The 18225-nt window shown below is 41.7% G+C and overlaps 1 long non-coding RNA gene across 1 annotated transcript; it reads left to right on the forward strand.

Moving 5' to 3' along the window:
* Window positions 1-1479: 1479 nt before the first annotated feature.
* Window positions 1480-17588, forward strand: LOC116763356. The gene is made up of 3 exons (XR_004352494.1): window positions 1480-1609; window positions 15296-15367; window positions 17537-17588. It is a non-coding gene; the product is annotated as an uncharacterized LOC116763356 (long non-coding RNA).
* Window positions 17589-18225: the final 637 nt, after the last annotated feature.

Genomic DNA, 18225 nt, shown 5'->3' on the forward strand with positions numbered 1-18225 from the left:
TACTGACCTGTGTCATCTAGCAGGATAGAAATTTGCATACCATCACTCAGAGGTACAAAAGAAAGAATATAACGTTCAATGTTTTTCACAATTAATTCTTAGACTCAAGCCTCTACTCCTGCTAGTAGCAGAGAAAACATTGTGTTTAAGTCTTTATGAGTTTAAATTAAATTTTGTCAATTCAGAATTTACATTTCCTGCTGGCTGTTTTTCTCCCTCATTAAGAGTGGGGGAGGAAACCCACACTGTCCTGTGGCCTTCCCTGATCCCACTTCTGAAGCCCACCAAGGGAAGGCTGGTTCCACCTTATCTTTTGGAGTATCATTCTGATGTCTACTATTGATTCATCCTCTCTGCATTCTGAACTTCCCTCATGTCAACTTCAGGCAGGGAAATCATTCAAATTATTAAGAAGGGAAAATGCTTTACGTGATGTTTCTAAACATTTTAACTAGCTTACTTACATTTAAATCCAAGACGTTTATTGTTCTTATGCTTTTGTTGCTAAATCAAGATCCAATCACATATAATGGTCCTCCATTACACTGGCACTATTTCCTCCAAGTGCTTTAATCAACTCCTCAGAAGCCTCTTGTGAAACTTATGCTAATAACTATTACATATAATAGCTATGGCCCAAGTGCCTTACTTATATTTCTTTCCTTGCAATAACCCAGTGGAGTATATAATTCCATTGCCATTTTACAGAAAAATAAATTGAGGCCCAGAAAGTTAGCTGTATTAGTTAGGATACAGGCTAAGTTGCTCTAACAAAGAGATACCAAAATACAGTGACTTGAACAAGGTGGAGGTTTATTTCTCTCTCATAAAACACAACAGTTAGACAAAAAGTCCAGGGTGGCAGGTGGCTTTGCCTCACACAGTTATCCAGGGACCCAGTAGTTTCTTGCTACCCCACCATCATCAAGGGCGTTATCCTCATCTGTATCATAAAAGCTGGCTCACCGCTACCCAGACGTGTCCCAGCCTGTGGGAAGGAGGAAGAGAGAGGATGAAGGACAGCCAGTTCCTTTTTCCAGGAAACTGCACAAGGACACTTCAGCTCACATCCCATTGTCCGGAAAGATCACAATCACATGGCCACAACTAACTGCAAGAGAGACTGAAAAATGTAGCCTCTACTTAGTAGCTACTAGCCAAGGTAAAACTAGTGGTGGATAGGTATGGTGGTGATTCTATTACTAAAAGAAGAAGGAAATCATGGGCGTTGGGGATTGTTTAGGCATCTCTGCCACAGAATCCAATGTGATTCTCTCCTTCCAAAATTGGAGCAGTGTGTCCCGATGAAAAACTACATTTCCCATATTGCCCTTACAGAGAGGAGCAGCCAGATAGACAGAAGCAGAAGTCACTGGGTGGGGCTTCCTGGAAAGTTCTGGTTGCTCTTCAGCCTTCCTGCTGCTTGGAAAGCAGATGAGGTGGCTAGAGCAACAAAAGCCATATCAGATCATGAGTGACCTAGAATATGGAAGCTGTGTGCTAAAGATCGTGGGGCATGCAGAAAGGAAGAACCTAGAAACTTAATTATCAAGGAGCCACCACAAGTCCTGAACTGCTTAATTCTGCACTTCTTTATTTTGAGGAAGAGGTAAGACTCTTTCATATTTAAATTGCTTTAATTAGAATCTTCTGCAAATAACCAAATGTAATTCCTAACTAACTCTAATTATTCAGTTAAGCAATATATTTGAAGCCATGCAGCCAGTAAGATGTTCATACTCGGATTTACCTAGCTCCAAAGTCCATATTCTTGCCTCTCCAGGATTATGTTAGTCTTTCACAAGACAGAAATGGTTTCCTTTTAAAATGACTCTCCAATACAATGAAGAAAGAGTAGTTGGCTCCCCCATATTTAGAAAGATATTTATCCTTTACATGTCGGGTTCTTTACATGAGAAAGCCTTTTGGCTAGCAAAGTATTTCTTTGAATGCAACATGAAATTACAGAAAAGCACCATAAGCTATCAAACTAGACAGGATTGTTATTTCTTTTCCCTTTTTTTTTTTTTTTTTATTTTGGCCGCACACGCAGCTTGCCGGTTCTCAGTTCTGCTACCAGGGATTGAACCCAGGCCACGGCTGTGAAAGTGTCGAATCCTAATCACTAGACCACCAGGGAACTCCTGACTTGTTATTTCTTATCTCTTAACTTTCTTGTTAATATTAATTGGCTTCTTGTTCATTTCTTTTGTTGTCAGCTAGCATGTGTTGACAGACTAGCAGTATGAGGTTATCAGTGTTAAGGAAAATTAATGGGGAACATTTTTGAAATGTATAACATTCTATTCATCACTATAACTTTTTTCTCCATTGGGGAAAAAATTCACAAGTATTTAAATTTAAGTCTAATATATTGGGTCTGTCTTATGGGACACATAATTGGAGATTCCCTGATCTATGTGATTGACTGATGGATGGGGCTTATACTTCCAGTATGGAAAAGATGTAGAAGATAAGAAATAGGCATTGAGAGCCATCATGGCCCTATGAGCCTGGATAAAGGCTTTAGCCTTTCTTGTTTAGAGATCATTTGGTTAGAGCAGGAAATCAACCACATGAACTATTTAACCTGCATTTTCTAAATTGCTACTGGGCAAAATATCACTAGAATTAGTGAGGAAAATTGTGCTACTTTTCTGGGCAAAATACCAAAAAGTGGCATAAGTTGTTAAGGGAGGTTTATTAAATAATAGTTATTATTAGCTCTGTTGGGGAAAAGCAGAAATGATTGTCTGAGGCTGAAAATGTTTAGATTTAGAATCTCCTGTGTGGCATAAAGGAAATAGGTAAAACTGGGATTTATCAGCAGATGTCACTTTTTGGTTTTAGGATTTTGTGGTAGATAGAATAATGACCCTCCAAAGATGTTCATGTTCTAATCCCCAGAACTTGTGAATATGTCACCTTACATGACAAAAGGGACTTTGCAGATATGATTAAATTAAAGGTTTTAAAATAGGGAGATTATTCTAGATAATCTGGGTGGGCCCAAAGTAATAACAAGGGTCCTTAAAAGATGGAAGAGGAAGGCTGAAGAGAGAGAAAGAAAGGATTGACTATGAAAGCAGAGGTTAGTGTGATACCATAGCTGGAAGGCGGCCATGAGCTAAGGAATGCAGATAGCCATAAGAAGTTGAAAAAGGCAAGGAACCGATTCTCCCCTAGAACCTTCAGAAGGAACGCAGCCCTGCCAACACTTGATTTTAGCCCCAGAAGACCCATTTCAGACTTCTGCGCTCCAGAAGTATAAGATAATAAATTTGTGTTGTTTTAAGCCACTAAGTTTATGGTAATTTGTTATAGCAGCAATAAGAAATAGCATATGTTACAGCAACAATAGGAAACAAATATAGACTTCAAACTTTTGCGGGGGTAAGCAAGGTAAAATAGCTGAGTCAGTAAGAAATGGGAACCCACCCATTCTGCTCCTAATCTCCCTCACCATGTTTTAATGAGTTTGTTGTAGATGTAAACATCTAAATCAAGAATGAACTCTGCCTCTTTGGAAAAATGGCTTATTCTAGGATTGGGATGGGAAATATACAACATGCACCTGAAGTACCTTGTAGTGCTAAAAAAAAACAAAACAAACAAAACAAAACAGATAAACACAATAAGACAAAGATGGGGGTATGTCAAAGGGACCATGGGAACCAACTGAAAGAGCTCCTAATGGCCAAAGTTGGAACAATTCAAACAGTAAAATAATCAAATCAGTATTGGGTTGTAATCCAACATACAAAACAAATATCCATAAGAATCCAATTTGAGTTTCTCCTGAATTCTAAGCATGTGGCCAGATGAAAAACTACATGTAAGAAGTCAGTGGGTGATATAAATAAGTGACTGAATAAATAAGTAAATGGGGAAGACGAGACGTACCTCCTGCGCAAAAACGTTCCAAATAATTTATGTAGCGGGCTTCTCTGGTGGCGCAGTGGTTGAGAGTCCGCCTGCCGATGCAGGGGACACGGGTTCGTGCCCCGGTCCGGGAGGATCCCACATGCCGCAGAGCGGCTGGGCCTGTGAGCCATGGCCACTGAGCCTGTGCATCCGGAGCCTGTGCTCCGCAGCGGGAGAGGCCACAACAGTGAGAGGCCTGTGTACCGCAAAAAATAAAAATAAAAAAAATTTATGTAGATGTTCTGCCCTCAAGGAGGTGGAGCATAACTCCCCATCCCTTACATGCGAGCTGCACATAGTAACATCCTTCCAAACAGAGAAGTATGGAAAGGAGGAAAAAGAGAGTAATTTTATGGTGGAAAAACCTGACCAACACTACCTCTGCCAGGTGATCAAGGTCAGCATCAGTAGTAATAAGTTATGTTGATGGTATGTACTCTTGATATGATGTGATGAAAAATGGTACCTTGCTTCTCTGGTCTTCCTCCCAAAAGGCCATAACCCCTGTCTAATCATGAGAAAAACATCAGACAAATCCAGTTGAGAGACATCCTACAAAATACTTGATCAATTTTCCTCAAAACTATCAAGGTCACCAAAAACAAGGTAAGTTCTGAGAAAGTGGCACAGCCAAGAGGAGCCTAAGGAAATATAACAAGTAAATGTAATGTCGTATCCTGGATGGAATACCGGAACAGAAAAAGGGCATTTGGTAAAAACTAAACAATCATCACCTCATACCTGTTAGACTGGCCATCATCAAAAAGACAAGAGATACCAAATGCTGGCATAGATGTGGAGAAAAAAGAACCTTTGTACACTCTTGGTGGGAATGTAAATTGGTGCAGACACTTTGGTAAACCGTATGGAGACTCCTCAAAAAGTTAAAAATAGAGCTACTGTATGATCCAGCAATTCTGCTTCTGGGAATATATCCAAAGGAAATGAAAACACTAGCTCAAAAAGATATCTGCACCCAATGTTCATTGCAGCATTATTTACAATAGCCAAGACACTAAAACAACCCAAGTGTCTATCAATGGCTGAATGGATAAAGAAGCTGTGGTATACATACACAATGGAACACTATTAAGACATTAAAAAAAACAAGGAAATCCTACTATTTGTGACAACATGGGTGGACCTTGAAGGCATTATGCTCAGTGAAATAAAGCAGACAAAGAAAGACCAAAACTGTATGATCTCATGTATACGTGGAATCTAAAAAAACAAAACACCAAATTCACCTAAAAAGAAAACAGATTTGTGATTACCAGGGCAGGGGGTGGAGGGAGGGAGAACTGGAGGAAAGTGGTCAAAAAGTACAAACTTCAGCTTGTAAGATAAATAAGTGCTAGGGATGTAATGTACAACATGATGACTGTAGCTAACACTGTTGTATGATATATAGGTAAGTTGTTAAGAGAGTAGATCCTAAGACTTCTCATCACAAGGAGAACTGTTTTTCTTTTTACTGTACCTATATGAGATGATGGATGTTAACTAAACTGATATGGTAATCATTTCATAATACATGTAAATTAAACCATCATGCTGTACACCTTAAACCTAATACAGTATGCACGTCAATTATTTCTCAATAAAACTAGAAGGAAAAAAGCAAAACAAATCTGAATAACATATAGACTTTAGTTAACCATAATGTATCAATATTGTTTCATTAACTATAACAAGTGTACCACACTAATGTAAAATGTTACTAATAGGAGAAACTGAGTTTGGGATTTATGGGAATTCTCTTTACTACCATGGCAAAATCTAAATTTTTCTGTAAATCGAATACTGTTAAAAAAATATATATATAAACCTTATTTTAAAAAAAGAAAAAAAAGTGAATCCTGGTTTCTGAGGTAGTACCCTTAAGGAGAATGGGCCAAAGATAAGTAAGTTTTTGATTTTGTGTCAATTGGCATGTGAATACCATACTCTGGGATGGTCCCACTCTATTCTTTGGTTTTCCCTAAAATAAAACCCTCCAGGATCTCTGGACAAGAATTCAGAAGCTTCCAAGTAATTATTCAGTCATTGTTACCATCCCCATACCCTGTGCCAGCCACGGTTATCCCAAAGGAGGAACGGACCCTGGGATGCAGTGTCGGAAGAAAGCAGGACGGGCAGACTGTTTCCTTCTTTGTTTACTGAACCCCTAATGAACAGTTTTCTGCCTAGTATTATGAGCACTTAATTTGTTTTGTCCGAGGGGGTGGGTTAGAAAGGGAGGAAATGTGTCGTTTCACTGCTGAAACTTTAGGTCTCCCTATGAGCCTGGAAAAGGTCTTGGGCTTCGTTAATGGGGAAGGGAGGCTGGGTGGAGCAATGCTTCCTCTCAATTTCAAATCCCTTGCATTTGGCAGGACCAGCGTTATTAGCATAATACTGGGGAAGACAGTAATTTCTCTGACTGGTAAGTTTGGAAAGACAAACTAGGCATGCACAGCAGAACACCTTCTTATCTCCTTCCTTTGGGGAGCAGGTCTGGCTACAGATAGCAGGCTCTCTGCTCTGCTTCTTCATGTTGCGTGTTTCATAAATGTCCTTCCCTTATGGAGGAGTCCTACAGAAATTCAGTGACTTCTCTGACCAGGTGGTAAGTCTGTCTGACCCTGAGGTTCACGATTAAGAAGACAGCTTGACTCTCACATCTAAGTCACATTCTCTAATACATTGAAAATAACCATTAATTTGTCCTCCATGTGCCAGCTCCTGTCTTGTTTATTAGGTGGTTCAGAACTTGTATGGAAAAGAGAAGTGTTATCAATCACCCCTAGAAGGACTAAGTTTTGGGGTAGTACTCTCCAGGGAAGCCATGGCCATGGTATACTGAAAGCAAGTGATTGCAGTAGGATGCCTTGACTCAGGACTTTTGTATTGGGACATAAGACTTGGTACGTAGACTGTGACTGTCTTTTGGAAATGGTGGTGGGTGACTTTCTAAGCATCTCATTTGTCTTGTCTGCAGTCTCTGTGTATGTGATGTGTATTGCCCACACCTAGACTAAGCCACATCTCCTGTAAGCTAGGGCCCTTTCTCCTAGACAACTAAGAGGGCACACAGAATCTAAGCTGTGCCATCAACAAAGTACACATTGTATCTTGTGAATATGAACAATACTGTAGATCAAGCAAGGTCAGGAGGTCCCGCTAACCTTTGGGCCACATTTTGATACAACCAGAATGGCCACAACATAATTCTTTATGCTAGCATTACCACTTATCTGTTATTTGTACACAGCCTCTATAGGTACCACAAAGAACTTTACTGGGTGAGTAAGTCTTTTTGGATATAGTTCCCTTGAGATGTGATATCAGGCCAAAAATTATATATACATAGCAAGTCATGGGAAACATTTAGTTGTATCTCAAGTCTCATACCTAGATTGAAAGGAACATTTAGTGAGCCCGTGATTAAATTATTTCGCAGTACTATCTGTCATGCCCCTGTGCCCAGCCATCACACACCTTCCTGGAAAACAAGTGTGGACTTTGTAGCTACACCTCTGGTCTTCACCAGCGTGGGTTTGTTTCCTCTTGGTAGTTGGCTCAGTTCAGCTAATTTGCGCTTGATCCAGGTGTTTGTCTATGAGTTTCTTGAACACCTTGTGCCACTTCCAATGAGACTATGGAATTAGCATTTTAGAGCTGGCCTTAGAAGTTAGTTAATTTAAATAATAGGTTATCCAATTTTAAACCCTTCACTTTACACTTAAGGCTAGTGATGTTTAAGTGACTTTCCTAATGTCACACTGCTGGCTAGTTAGCAGTGCTAGGCAGGACAAGAACTTGGGTCCCCTAGTTCAGTGTTTTTTTCCTACTACCTGTGCTGCCTCCTCTATATTCAACCTGAACTCTGCTGTGTACAGTATATTCACTTCCACTGAACGTGACTAACTTATATGATGCTGTCAAATAACAACCATTCCTAGGAACCTCTAGCTGGCTTCATGATTAAAACAAATAAAATCGGAAGGCTTCAGCAAGACGTGACAAAATAAATACCAAACACAGATAGTATGATGTCAGCTTCCCAGGCAAGAAGGGACACTATTAATTTTTCCAAGTAATGGGTGTAAGTCATCTAACTTTTGCTTTTTACCAAGAATTTAGCTCAGCAGGTACAGGACTGACTCTCAGTTGGCAGATCAGTTTGAAAGCCAATTATCCAGAGTTGTTTCATTTCCATTGCTGAAATTATCTTTTCTTTTATTTCCTTTAATCTGATCAGTCAGAGCTAAGCTCCCATGGTTAGGGGCATCTACTTCACTGTTCTCGCTATCTCTACATTAGGTCCTTCTAATCCTCTTTGCTGTAGTCAGGAACTCCTCAGGACACATCCCTTCCACACCTCCCTCTGACCCTGTCCTATCCTCGGCTAGAACCCCATCTAGTTTTATTGATGATAACACAAAAGGAATACAAAAGAATGTCTCTGGGTGGCAGATTAGGAAGCACCCCTACTCCTTCAGTTTCATGCCCTTCTGCAGAAAAATAGAATCATAGGGGAGGAGTATGAGAGACACAGATTGAGAAATGTGCAGATGTGTTTGACCACCTTTGATTTCACTGAGTCACTGGTCCAAAGGACATACCACGTGACACCAGTAGCCACATTCTCTTCTATCGCTGTTGAAGGTAGTGCCTACTGGGATGTAACTGGGATTTGGATATTGCTGGAGTATAGTGAGATAACAACTCTTCCAGTTTTCTACTGCACTCTCTGTTTTGCCTGTTGAGAAGACTTGTAGGGAAAGAACTCAAACCGTATCCACGATTCATGTATAGGTATGTCTGAAGAGATGGGGAAAACAGGCAGGGGGAGAGTTGACAGGGGCAAATTTTAGGCAGGACTCCAGATTCCTAGGAGAGCATTCATCATGAAATGGTGTGGTGTGACCAGCCACAAGCAGCAGGACTGGTCAGCATGGTAGTTGTAGAACCAACATGGTGGCTATTACCCAAACGTGTCCAGACCCAGCTACTGCCCATTGGTGTCTTGCATAAGTTCCAGGGAGGAGGGAGAGGGGCAGGTTTAGGCTGCAGGTAACACTAAAAGACCTGCCTGTGAGAGCTATCACACTCTGTGTGATTAAACGTGAACACGGGTTACTTGGGCATGGTAATGGTTAGTATCTCTGTGAGACGATTCTCATAGTTTTTCTTTGTTTTTATTTTCTATCTTGATGAATAATTTGCCAATTTAATAAAACAGAGAACCCAACAGGCTTTCCATTTACATAGCTGATTTCTGCATGCTTTTGATAATGCTGTCACATTTGTGACAGTCTTTCATTATTTTTTGCTCTGGCATATTGGGAGGGCATGTGAGGATGTTATAGTTAGATGGTGGGGTAGGGAGCCTGTGATCCTTGCTGTTCTCCCAGCCTTATGTTTATGGTAGTGGCATCCCTCTGATACAATAGCAAACAGGTGAGAAGGAGCTGTTCCTTTCCTTTTCAAAGGAAACAGCAAGATCTTCACTACTGCTAGCCCTTAGGGAGCCTTCATCTGAATTAGAAAAAGTCATCTGGGGGGAGTCACAGCTTCTGGGAGCATGGATTGGTACCCCTGTACAAGTAGAAAAAGTGCTTCTTCCTCTTGGAGTACATGTGGGAGGGTGTACAACTTGAGCGTAGTGAACTGCATTTCATGCTAGATTTTAGTCCCCATGTGTGCCCTTGTGCACCAAACAACCCTCACAACTGTGAATGATTGCACAACCGTATGTACTGGTCCCTGTCAGAACAACTGAGAAGCTCGTGGGCACATCTCCAAATAGAGCACTGAGAGGAGAGAGGTCCAGGGAAAAAACGCAGCACAAGCATTGGCCTGAGCAGCAGAGTGGCCAACAGTGGTCCAGCTAGGTGGTATCAGTGTTAAGTGGCAGTCCAAGGGAATCATGGAGCAGGAATCCACACAGAAGGCAAGTACTGGTCAGTGTGGAGCAGTAAGAGTAGAAGCAAGCAAAAGTATGAAATAAAGCCTGGGCTGTTTGGTGGGGACACGTAAGATATTTACTGGGGGCTCTCAGGCCTTAGACGGGACAGCGTGGTGGGTATGTCTTGTTTTGTCTGCCCAAACCCACACAAACTGTGTGAGCCTGGTGAAGCTGCTAATCACACCATCCTGCTTCACAGCCACAGGGCCCAGCCAACCAAGGTACCACATAGCCTTGGCCAGAATGACTGGTCCGGGGGTAGGCCGATCAAAATTCTTCTGGGATTCTTCTCGTTTAGAGGTAGAAAAAAATGCACCTGGTCTTCCACATAAAGCACATTGAGGATGTGAAGTGGTCTAACTTCCCTGCCAGGTCGAAGAAGGTATCTCTTGTGGAAGAGAATGGGATCAACACACAGAAAGAAGAGTGAGAGTGAGAATGAGAGCAAGAGAGGGGGAGAGAGAGAGAGAGAGAGAGAGAGAGAGAGAGAGAGAGAGAGAGAGATTGAGAGAGAGAGGGAATGGAGGGGAAAGGGGTTGAAAGAGTGAGAAAGACCAACTTGGAAAATGTATATTAGTCCCTAGATCTATCTAGTTGTGACTGAAGTCCATTCCTACACTTCCAAGGACTGAAAGCCAGTACATTCCCTTTTTGCTTATACTAGTTTAAACTGTATTTCTGACATTTGTAAATGAATGACTTCTAACTAATACAGGCAGTGAAACTTGGAAGGGCTCTGAGCACTTGAGCTATGCAGCTATCTCTAACTCTTAAGTGACCTTTTGAAGCTGGGAACTTCACTTCAATTCATTACCAATTGCCAATACATCTTCATCTCATCAAGAACACTAGAGGGGGTGTGGCCAAGATGGCAGAGTAGGAAGACCCTGAGCTCACCTCCTCCCATGAGCACACCAAAATTACAACAATGTACAGAGCAACTATCAATGAGAATGACCTGAAGGCTAGCAGAAAAGGTTTTCCACAACTAAAGCTATAAAGAAGGAACCACAATGAGACAGGTAGGAGGGATGGAGGTACAGTATAGTCAAGACTCAGGTAGGTGAACCACAAATGGGAGGATAATCACAACTGTAGAGATTCTCCCCAAGGAGCAAGGGATCCAAGCCCCACATCACGCTCTCCAGCCCTGGGGTCCTGCACTGGGATGATGACCTCCCCAGAATGTCTGGCTTTCAAGAGGGCTTGCATATGGGAGACCCAGAGGGCTGTGGGAAACAAAGACTCCACTCTTAAAGGGCTCCCACAAAATCTCACGCTCCAAGATCCAGTATAGAGCCTGGATCTTGAAAGGAGCCTGGGTCAGACCAAATTGCTGATCCTGGAGAGCCTCCAGGAGAATCAGGAAGCAATTGTGACTCCCCCTGGGGACAGAGATGTTGGTGGCAGTCATTTTGGGTAGCTCATTCTACCATGAAGACACTGGTGCTGGAAAGTGCCATTTTGGAGTCTTCCCTCTCCCTTATTAGCACTAGGGGCTCATCTGCCTACCAGCCAGTTGGCACCAGTCCTGGGACCCTGTGAGCTGCACAGCCAGCTGCCCCAGGACCCAGCCCTGCCTACCAGTGGGCTGGCAGCCTCTGCATGAGGCAGGACCTGGCAACCAGCCAGGCCAATATGCCCAATATGGTATTTACCAATATGCCCACAGTAGTTGACCCTTTTACAATAGAAGGGCCTATGCAGCCCACATAGAGGGCACCCCTAGAGCATATAGCTCTGGTCACCAGAGGGGCAGTGCCACTGGACTCCAAAGGATGTCACCTACAAAGAGCCACTTCTTCAAGATTGGGAAACAAAACCAACCTACCTGATACATAGAAATAAAAACAGAATTAGACAAAATGAGGTGATAGAAGAATATGTTCCAAATGAAGGAATAAAATAAAACCCCAGAAGAAGAACTAAGTGAAGTGGATGAAGATAAGCAATCTACCCAATAAAGAGTTCAAGGTGATGATCATAAAGATGCTCAATGAACTCAGGAGAAGAATGGATGAACACAGTGAAAAGGTTGAAGAGTTATAAAATACAAAAAAGAACCACAGACAAAGAATACATAACTAAAATAAAAAATATACTAGAAGGAAACAATAGTAGATTAGATAATACAGAGTAATGGAAATCACCCAAGCTGAACAGAAAAAAGAATTTAAAAAATGAGGATAGTTTAAGCGACCTCTGAGAAGACATCAAGTATGCTAACATTCGCATTATAGGGATACCAGAAGGAGAAAAGAAAGAGAAAGGGGTAGAGAACTTATTTGAAAAGATAATAGCTGAAAACTTCCCTAACCTGAGAAAGGAAACAGATATCCAGGTCCAGAATCAAAGAGTCCCAAGTAAGAAGAATCCAAAGAGATCCACACCAAGACACATTGTAATTAACATGGCAAAAGATAAAGAGAGAATGTTAAAAGCAGAAAGGGAAAGGCAACTAGTTACATATAAGGGAACTACCATAAGACTACCAGCTGACTTTTCAGCAGAAACTTTGTAGGCAAGAAGGGAGTGGCACAATATATTCAAAGTGATGAAATGGAAAAACTTACAACCAGGAATACTCTACCTGGCAAGGCTATCATTCAGATTTGAAGATGAGATAAAGAGTTTTACAGATAAGCAAAAGCTAAGAGTTCAGCACCACTAAACTGGTTTTACAAGAAATGTTAAAGGGATTTCTCTAAGTGGAAATAAAAAGGCCAAAAGTAGAAATATGAAAATTTAGAAAGGAAAAATCTCATTGGTAAAGGCAAATATACAGTAAAGGTAGTAGATCAACCAATTATAGAGCTAGTCAGAAGGTTAAAACAAAAGTAGTAAAATCATCTATATCCACAATAAGTAGTTCAGGGATACACAAACAAAAAGATGTAAAATATGAAGTCAAAAACATTAAATGTGGGGCAAGGGATAAAAATGCAGGGTTGTTAGAATGCATTCAAACTTGAGAGATTATCAACTTAATATAATCACATATATATGGGATGTTATATATAAACCTCATGGTAACCACAGATCAAAAATCTATGATAGGGCTTCCCTGGTGGCGCAGTGGTTGAGTGTCCGCCTGCCGACGCAGGGGACGCGGGTTTGTGCCCCGGTCCGGGAAGATCCCACGTGCCGTGGAGCGGCTGGGCCCGGGAAGCATGGCCGCTGAGCTTGCACATCCAGAGCCTGTGCTCCACAACGGGAGAGGCCACAACAGTGAGAGGCCCGCATACCACACACACACAAAAAATATCTATGATAGATACACACAAAAAAAGGAGAAAGGAACCCAAACATAACAATAGAGACTACAGTCATCAAATCACAAAGGAAGAGAGCAAAACAAGAAGAAAGGAACAAAAAAGAACTACAAAAACAAACAGAAAACAGTTAACAAAATGGCAAGAAGTGCATACCCATCAATAATTACTTTACACGTAAATGGACTAAATGCTCCAATCAAAAGACATAGCATGGCTGAATGGATTAAAACAAACAAACAAACAAAAACAAAACAAGACCCATGTATATGTTGCCTACAAGAGACTCACTTCAGGTCTAAAGACACACAAAGACTGAAAGGAGAGGATGGAAAATGAATTCCATGAAAATGGAAAAAAAAGAAATCTGGGGTGGCAATACTGATATCAGACAAAATAGACTTTAAAACAAAGACTGTCACAAAAGACAAAAAAGGACATTACATAATGGTAAAGAGATCAATCCAACAAAAAGATATAACAATTGTAAATATGCACTCAACATAGGAGCACCTAGATACACACAGCAGATATTAACAAACATAAAGAAAAAAATTGACAGTAACATAATAATAGTAGCAGACTTTTAACACCCACTTACATCAATGGCCAGAAAAATCAATAAGGAAACAGTGACCTTAAATAACATATTAGAACAGATAGACTTAATAGATATCTGCAGAACTTTCCATCCAAAAGCAATAGACTACACATTCTTTTCAAGTACACATGGAACTTTCTCCAGGACAGACATAAGCTGCCTCACTGAACAATGACTAAAGTTATACCAAAAAAAGAGAGAGATTAATTCCTAAGACTGGTCAATCCTTTTGTGAAATAAAGAATATTTGCCAAATGAGTATCCCTGTCAATATACTGGTTTTGCATACTCAAATATTCATATTTTACAGGTACATATATTTTAAGATACATATGTTTTAAGATATATCTATATCTTCATCTAAAGAAAGCTTATACAAATTGCATTTTGTGTCAGTGATATGCCACAAATCGGAGAATCCATTCCCATCTTGGACCAGTTAGCTTCAAACACAAGGTATCAACAATACTTATTAATCCTAACATGGGCAAATTCATTCATAGGTCAGGCGTGATAAAGCCTTAGCAGGATGAACCAGTGATAAGGGGGAAATAGCCAGAGCCCACTAGGAGCAGAACTGGGGGAAACTGACCTAGCCATGGCTGTGTCATGCCCTGGTTCTGGGTTAGCAGTCAGCCCCTAGGGTGTAACAAAACAGGTCTTAGGCCCCCCAGAGGCAGGAATTCACAAAACCTAGCAAGAGGATCAGCATCCTAGATCAGCAGGGGTTTCAGGCTAGTGCTTCCATCCAAATGGAAAGAATGCCCACGTATACAGTCTGGCCATTACAGATGAAAGCCACAACTCAGTGGGCATGCAGGGGGTCAGGCGATAGTGCAAGTTATTTTCCCCACTGGTGGGCAAAAGGAATTTAGCACAGTTAGGTACTAAGTATACAAATAAGTCTGAGACAGAGCATATTTGCTCTCAAGTTGCTTTACAATCTAGATGGAGACGGAGCCATAAAGAGATGATTTCAAGCTTGTGCTGATAGTGGGGGAATTTGACAAGTGCCAAAGGAGAGGAATGCATAGTGAGCTATGAGTACACAAAGAAGGTTCACTTATGCCAAACTAAGGTTTAGAAGACTTCTTGGAGAAGATGCTGCTTGAGCTGGTTGTAGCAGGCAAAGAAAGGCAAGCAAGATTTACCATGAACAGTCACAGAGGTGAAACACACAAAACCATATTCAGGGCAGTTCAAGGAATTCTATACTATTAGAGCGGAAAGCCGAAGGTCCATAGGGTCACTTATGCCATGCTAAGAAGTTTACCTCACGCAGGGATAAGGAGCTATGGTGGAAACCACTCATCATCCCCACCTCCAGTTCCTCTTCCTTTTAGTAATAGAACCCCTTCTTCCCTCCACTGAGTTTTAGGTGGGCACATATCTGTCCAATTAAAGAATATATTCTCCAGCCTCCCTTGCAGTAGATGTGACCATGTGACCAAGTTCTTGGGATGTAAATGAAAGTTAGGAGTATGATGTTCATGTTACATCATTAAAAGGAAGCTACTTGCCTCCACTTTTTCTTTCTCCTTCCAGAAGTCTGGAACACAGATGTGGTTAATAAAGCCAGCCTCGACCATGCCAACAATGACCACACTGCTGGAGCAGGTAACACACTAAGATGAAAGGAACCTGGGTCCCAGGTTGAACAAGGGGAAAAAGCTACCTTTTCATGCCGGACATCCACCTTACTGGACTATTAAGTGAGAGAGAAATAAATTCCTTGTAGAGTCTCTTTGTTATAGCAGCATAGCCTGTATCGTAACATGAGAGGAAAGGAAAGATAGTGCTGAGGCTTCTAATGTAATTCTTGACTTGTCAGATATGGCTAAGGAACTAGGAAAGACTGAGACAACAGACATCTATCTTTAATGATTATAGCTGAGTGAGGCTAAGGCTGGCAGAGAGCAAGATAAGCAATTACGCAGCCTTGTCTCAAGAGAGATAGGGAAAGCCCCTTGAAAACTAGAAACTTCTACCTGGTTCTGAGAGCCTAGCTCATCCAGAGCCAGACAGCAGCTAGCAACCACCTGAATGTCTTCCTTGCACTCTGCCCTGCAAAGCTGTATCTACTGTCATCTTCAAAAGCTGACTCCAACAAGCTTCCGATGAAGACTTCATTGACTAACCCCATTTAGTCATTTTGGGTTAATTATATCTGCAACAGGGAAAAATTATTTATAATCCCCCTCTATTTCCTGAAGAAGATGGATCTGTTAATCGAAAGGCCTGTTTTGCTAAACGGTAATTCATAAGGGGTAAAAGTTTGGAAGTAGAGCTGGGGTAAAATGCATTCCTCCCAATAACGAAAGGTTGAGGAATCTGCATAGGACCCTGGGAAGGGAAGTTAAGAGCAACAAGACTGGAGGCTGGGGAGTGGAGTGGAAAAAGATCCATACTGGCAGAAGCAGAGAGTACTCTGAAAAAAGAGGTGAGTTGGGCTTCCCTGGTGGCGCAGTGGTTGAGAGTCCACCTGCCAATGCAGGGGTGCCCCGGTCCGGGAAGATCCCACATGCCGCGGAGCAGCTGGGCCCATGAGCCATGGCCGCTGAGCCTGCGTGTCCGGAGCCTGTGCTCCGCAACGGGAGAGGCCACAACAGTGAGAGGCCCGCGTACCGCTATAAAAACAAAAAAAAGAGGTGTGTTGTAGGGTATTTTCAAGTGAATTACTGCAGTGTACAAGATGTACATCGTGTCTCCCCTTCAGTAAATTCTGCCTTGTTCCTTAAGACCCTGGTGTGAGAGGGAATAAGGGGTGGGAGCTCGAATAAGAGGATGAGGGAAAAGCAGACATCTGGATTACTAGACCAAGGAAAGTGAGAGAGTCAGTGCCAGTAACGCAAAATTCTAGAATTTGAGACCGCTTCCTTTAGTCATTAATTCTATAATTTTGAAATTATGTATATTGGATTTTCATAATCTGAGAGTTACCATTCACCCAATAATTACTGAGAGGCTATGACTAGAATAAAATTAATTATATTTCATAATTAAATACATATTAATTATAATTAATGTAAGCTAGCAGTTATTAACTGCTTATGAGGATTCAGAAACAGAGAGCTTTCCTCTAGGTGAGGGTAAGGTAAATTTTAGGAAAGATAACATGGAAGAATTGTATCTGAGCTGGGTCTTGAAGAGTGGATAGGCATTGATCATGCAAAGGCTTTTGGAGGGACAGAATAGCATGAACAATCTGACCAAAGCCACACAATTTTTTTCAATAACTATTTATCAATATGCAGTGTGCCGGGCACCGTGCTAGGTCCCAGGGATATGAAGATGAATTTGGCCTTGTAGACTTCTGTTAATATAGCCCACCATTTTTTTATTCATTCTGTTATTGGTTTGCCACAACTATCAGGTCTTTCTTGGCCACATTCCTGCATGGCCAGTTTTTCTCTCTTTAACCTACGCATGTGTGATGCTTCTTTTGCTCCTTCAATGTACCACTTTCCATTTATCCTAGTGCACTTTAACCTGTTATTGATGACCATTTTTCTAATTTATTGAGGTCAATTGAATTTTGATCTTCTAACTTGACATATCAATCTGCTTGGGGTCACATGTAATATTTACAAAGACTTTCACTTTCTTTCCACTGTCCAGACCCACATGTCAGTACCCTTTTGTGCCAATATATAGAAGGTTTGAAGTAAGATAAGAAATAGGGCCCCAGAATCCCAGGTTACAAAAACCTAGTATATCTGTAACTGACCACAGTTTTCTCAACTGAAATTGCGTGATGTCTTTTTTTTTTTTTTTTTTTTTTTGCAGTACGCAGGCCTCCCACTGCTGTGGCCTCTCCCGCTGCGGAGCACAGGTTCCGGACACGCAGGCCCAGCGGCCATGGTCCACGGGCCCAGCCGCTCCGTGGCATGTGGGATCCTCCCAGACCGGGGCACAAACCCATGTCCCCTGCATCGGCAAGTGGACTCCCAACCACTGTGCCACTAGGGAAGTCCGCAGTGATGTCTTTTACACGACAGTCCTAACTTTATCAACAGATACTTGAGTACCTACCATATGTGGAAACAGTGATGCACGATGCATTGACCCTTGTTCTTGAGAGGCTTACAGTCTAGATGAGGAGGCAAATAGACAAGGCATGTTCATTTGTTTGGCAGAAGACTTTTCTACCCCTCTTCCTAATGGATTAAGAGAGAACAAAATTGAGCATGTGAGAACATAGGAAGGAATTCCCTTTTCCTCTGCCCTGGCCTCTGACCGGCTACCTTCAGAAGGAAGAAGTTTTTAATCTGATTGGTCAGAGCCCAGGACACTAACGAGTTCACATTTTACTGGTGGTTGGGTCACTTTGTGTTGAAAGGGCACACGGTCAGGAGCACTTGCTCCAGGTAGGACCAGCCCAGTTTCCATTTGACTCTCACTTGGTTGAGTAAAGCTGGTCTGCTCACAGATCTGATCATCTTCTCCCCTCTTTCCATAGGCATGACTATGCATGA

Source organism: Phocoena sinus, chromosome 1, assembly GCF_008692025.1.
Source record: "Phocoena sinus isolate mPhoSin1 chromosome 1, mPhoSin1.pri, whole genome shotgun sequence".
In the NCBI taxonomy this organism is placed as follows: Eukaryota; Metazoa; Chordata; class Mammalia; order Artiodactyla; family Phocoenidae; genus Phocoena; species Phocoena sinus.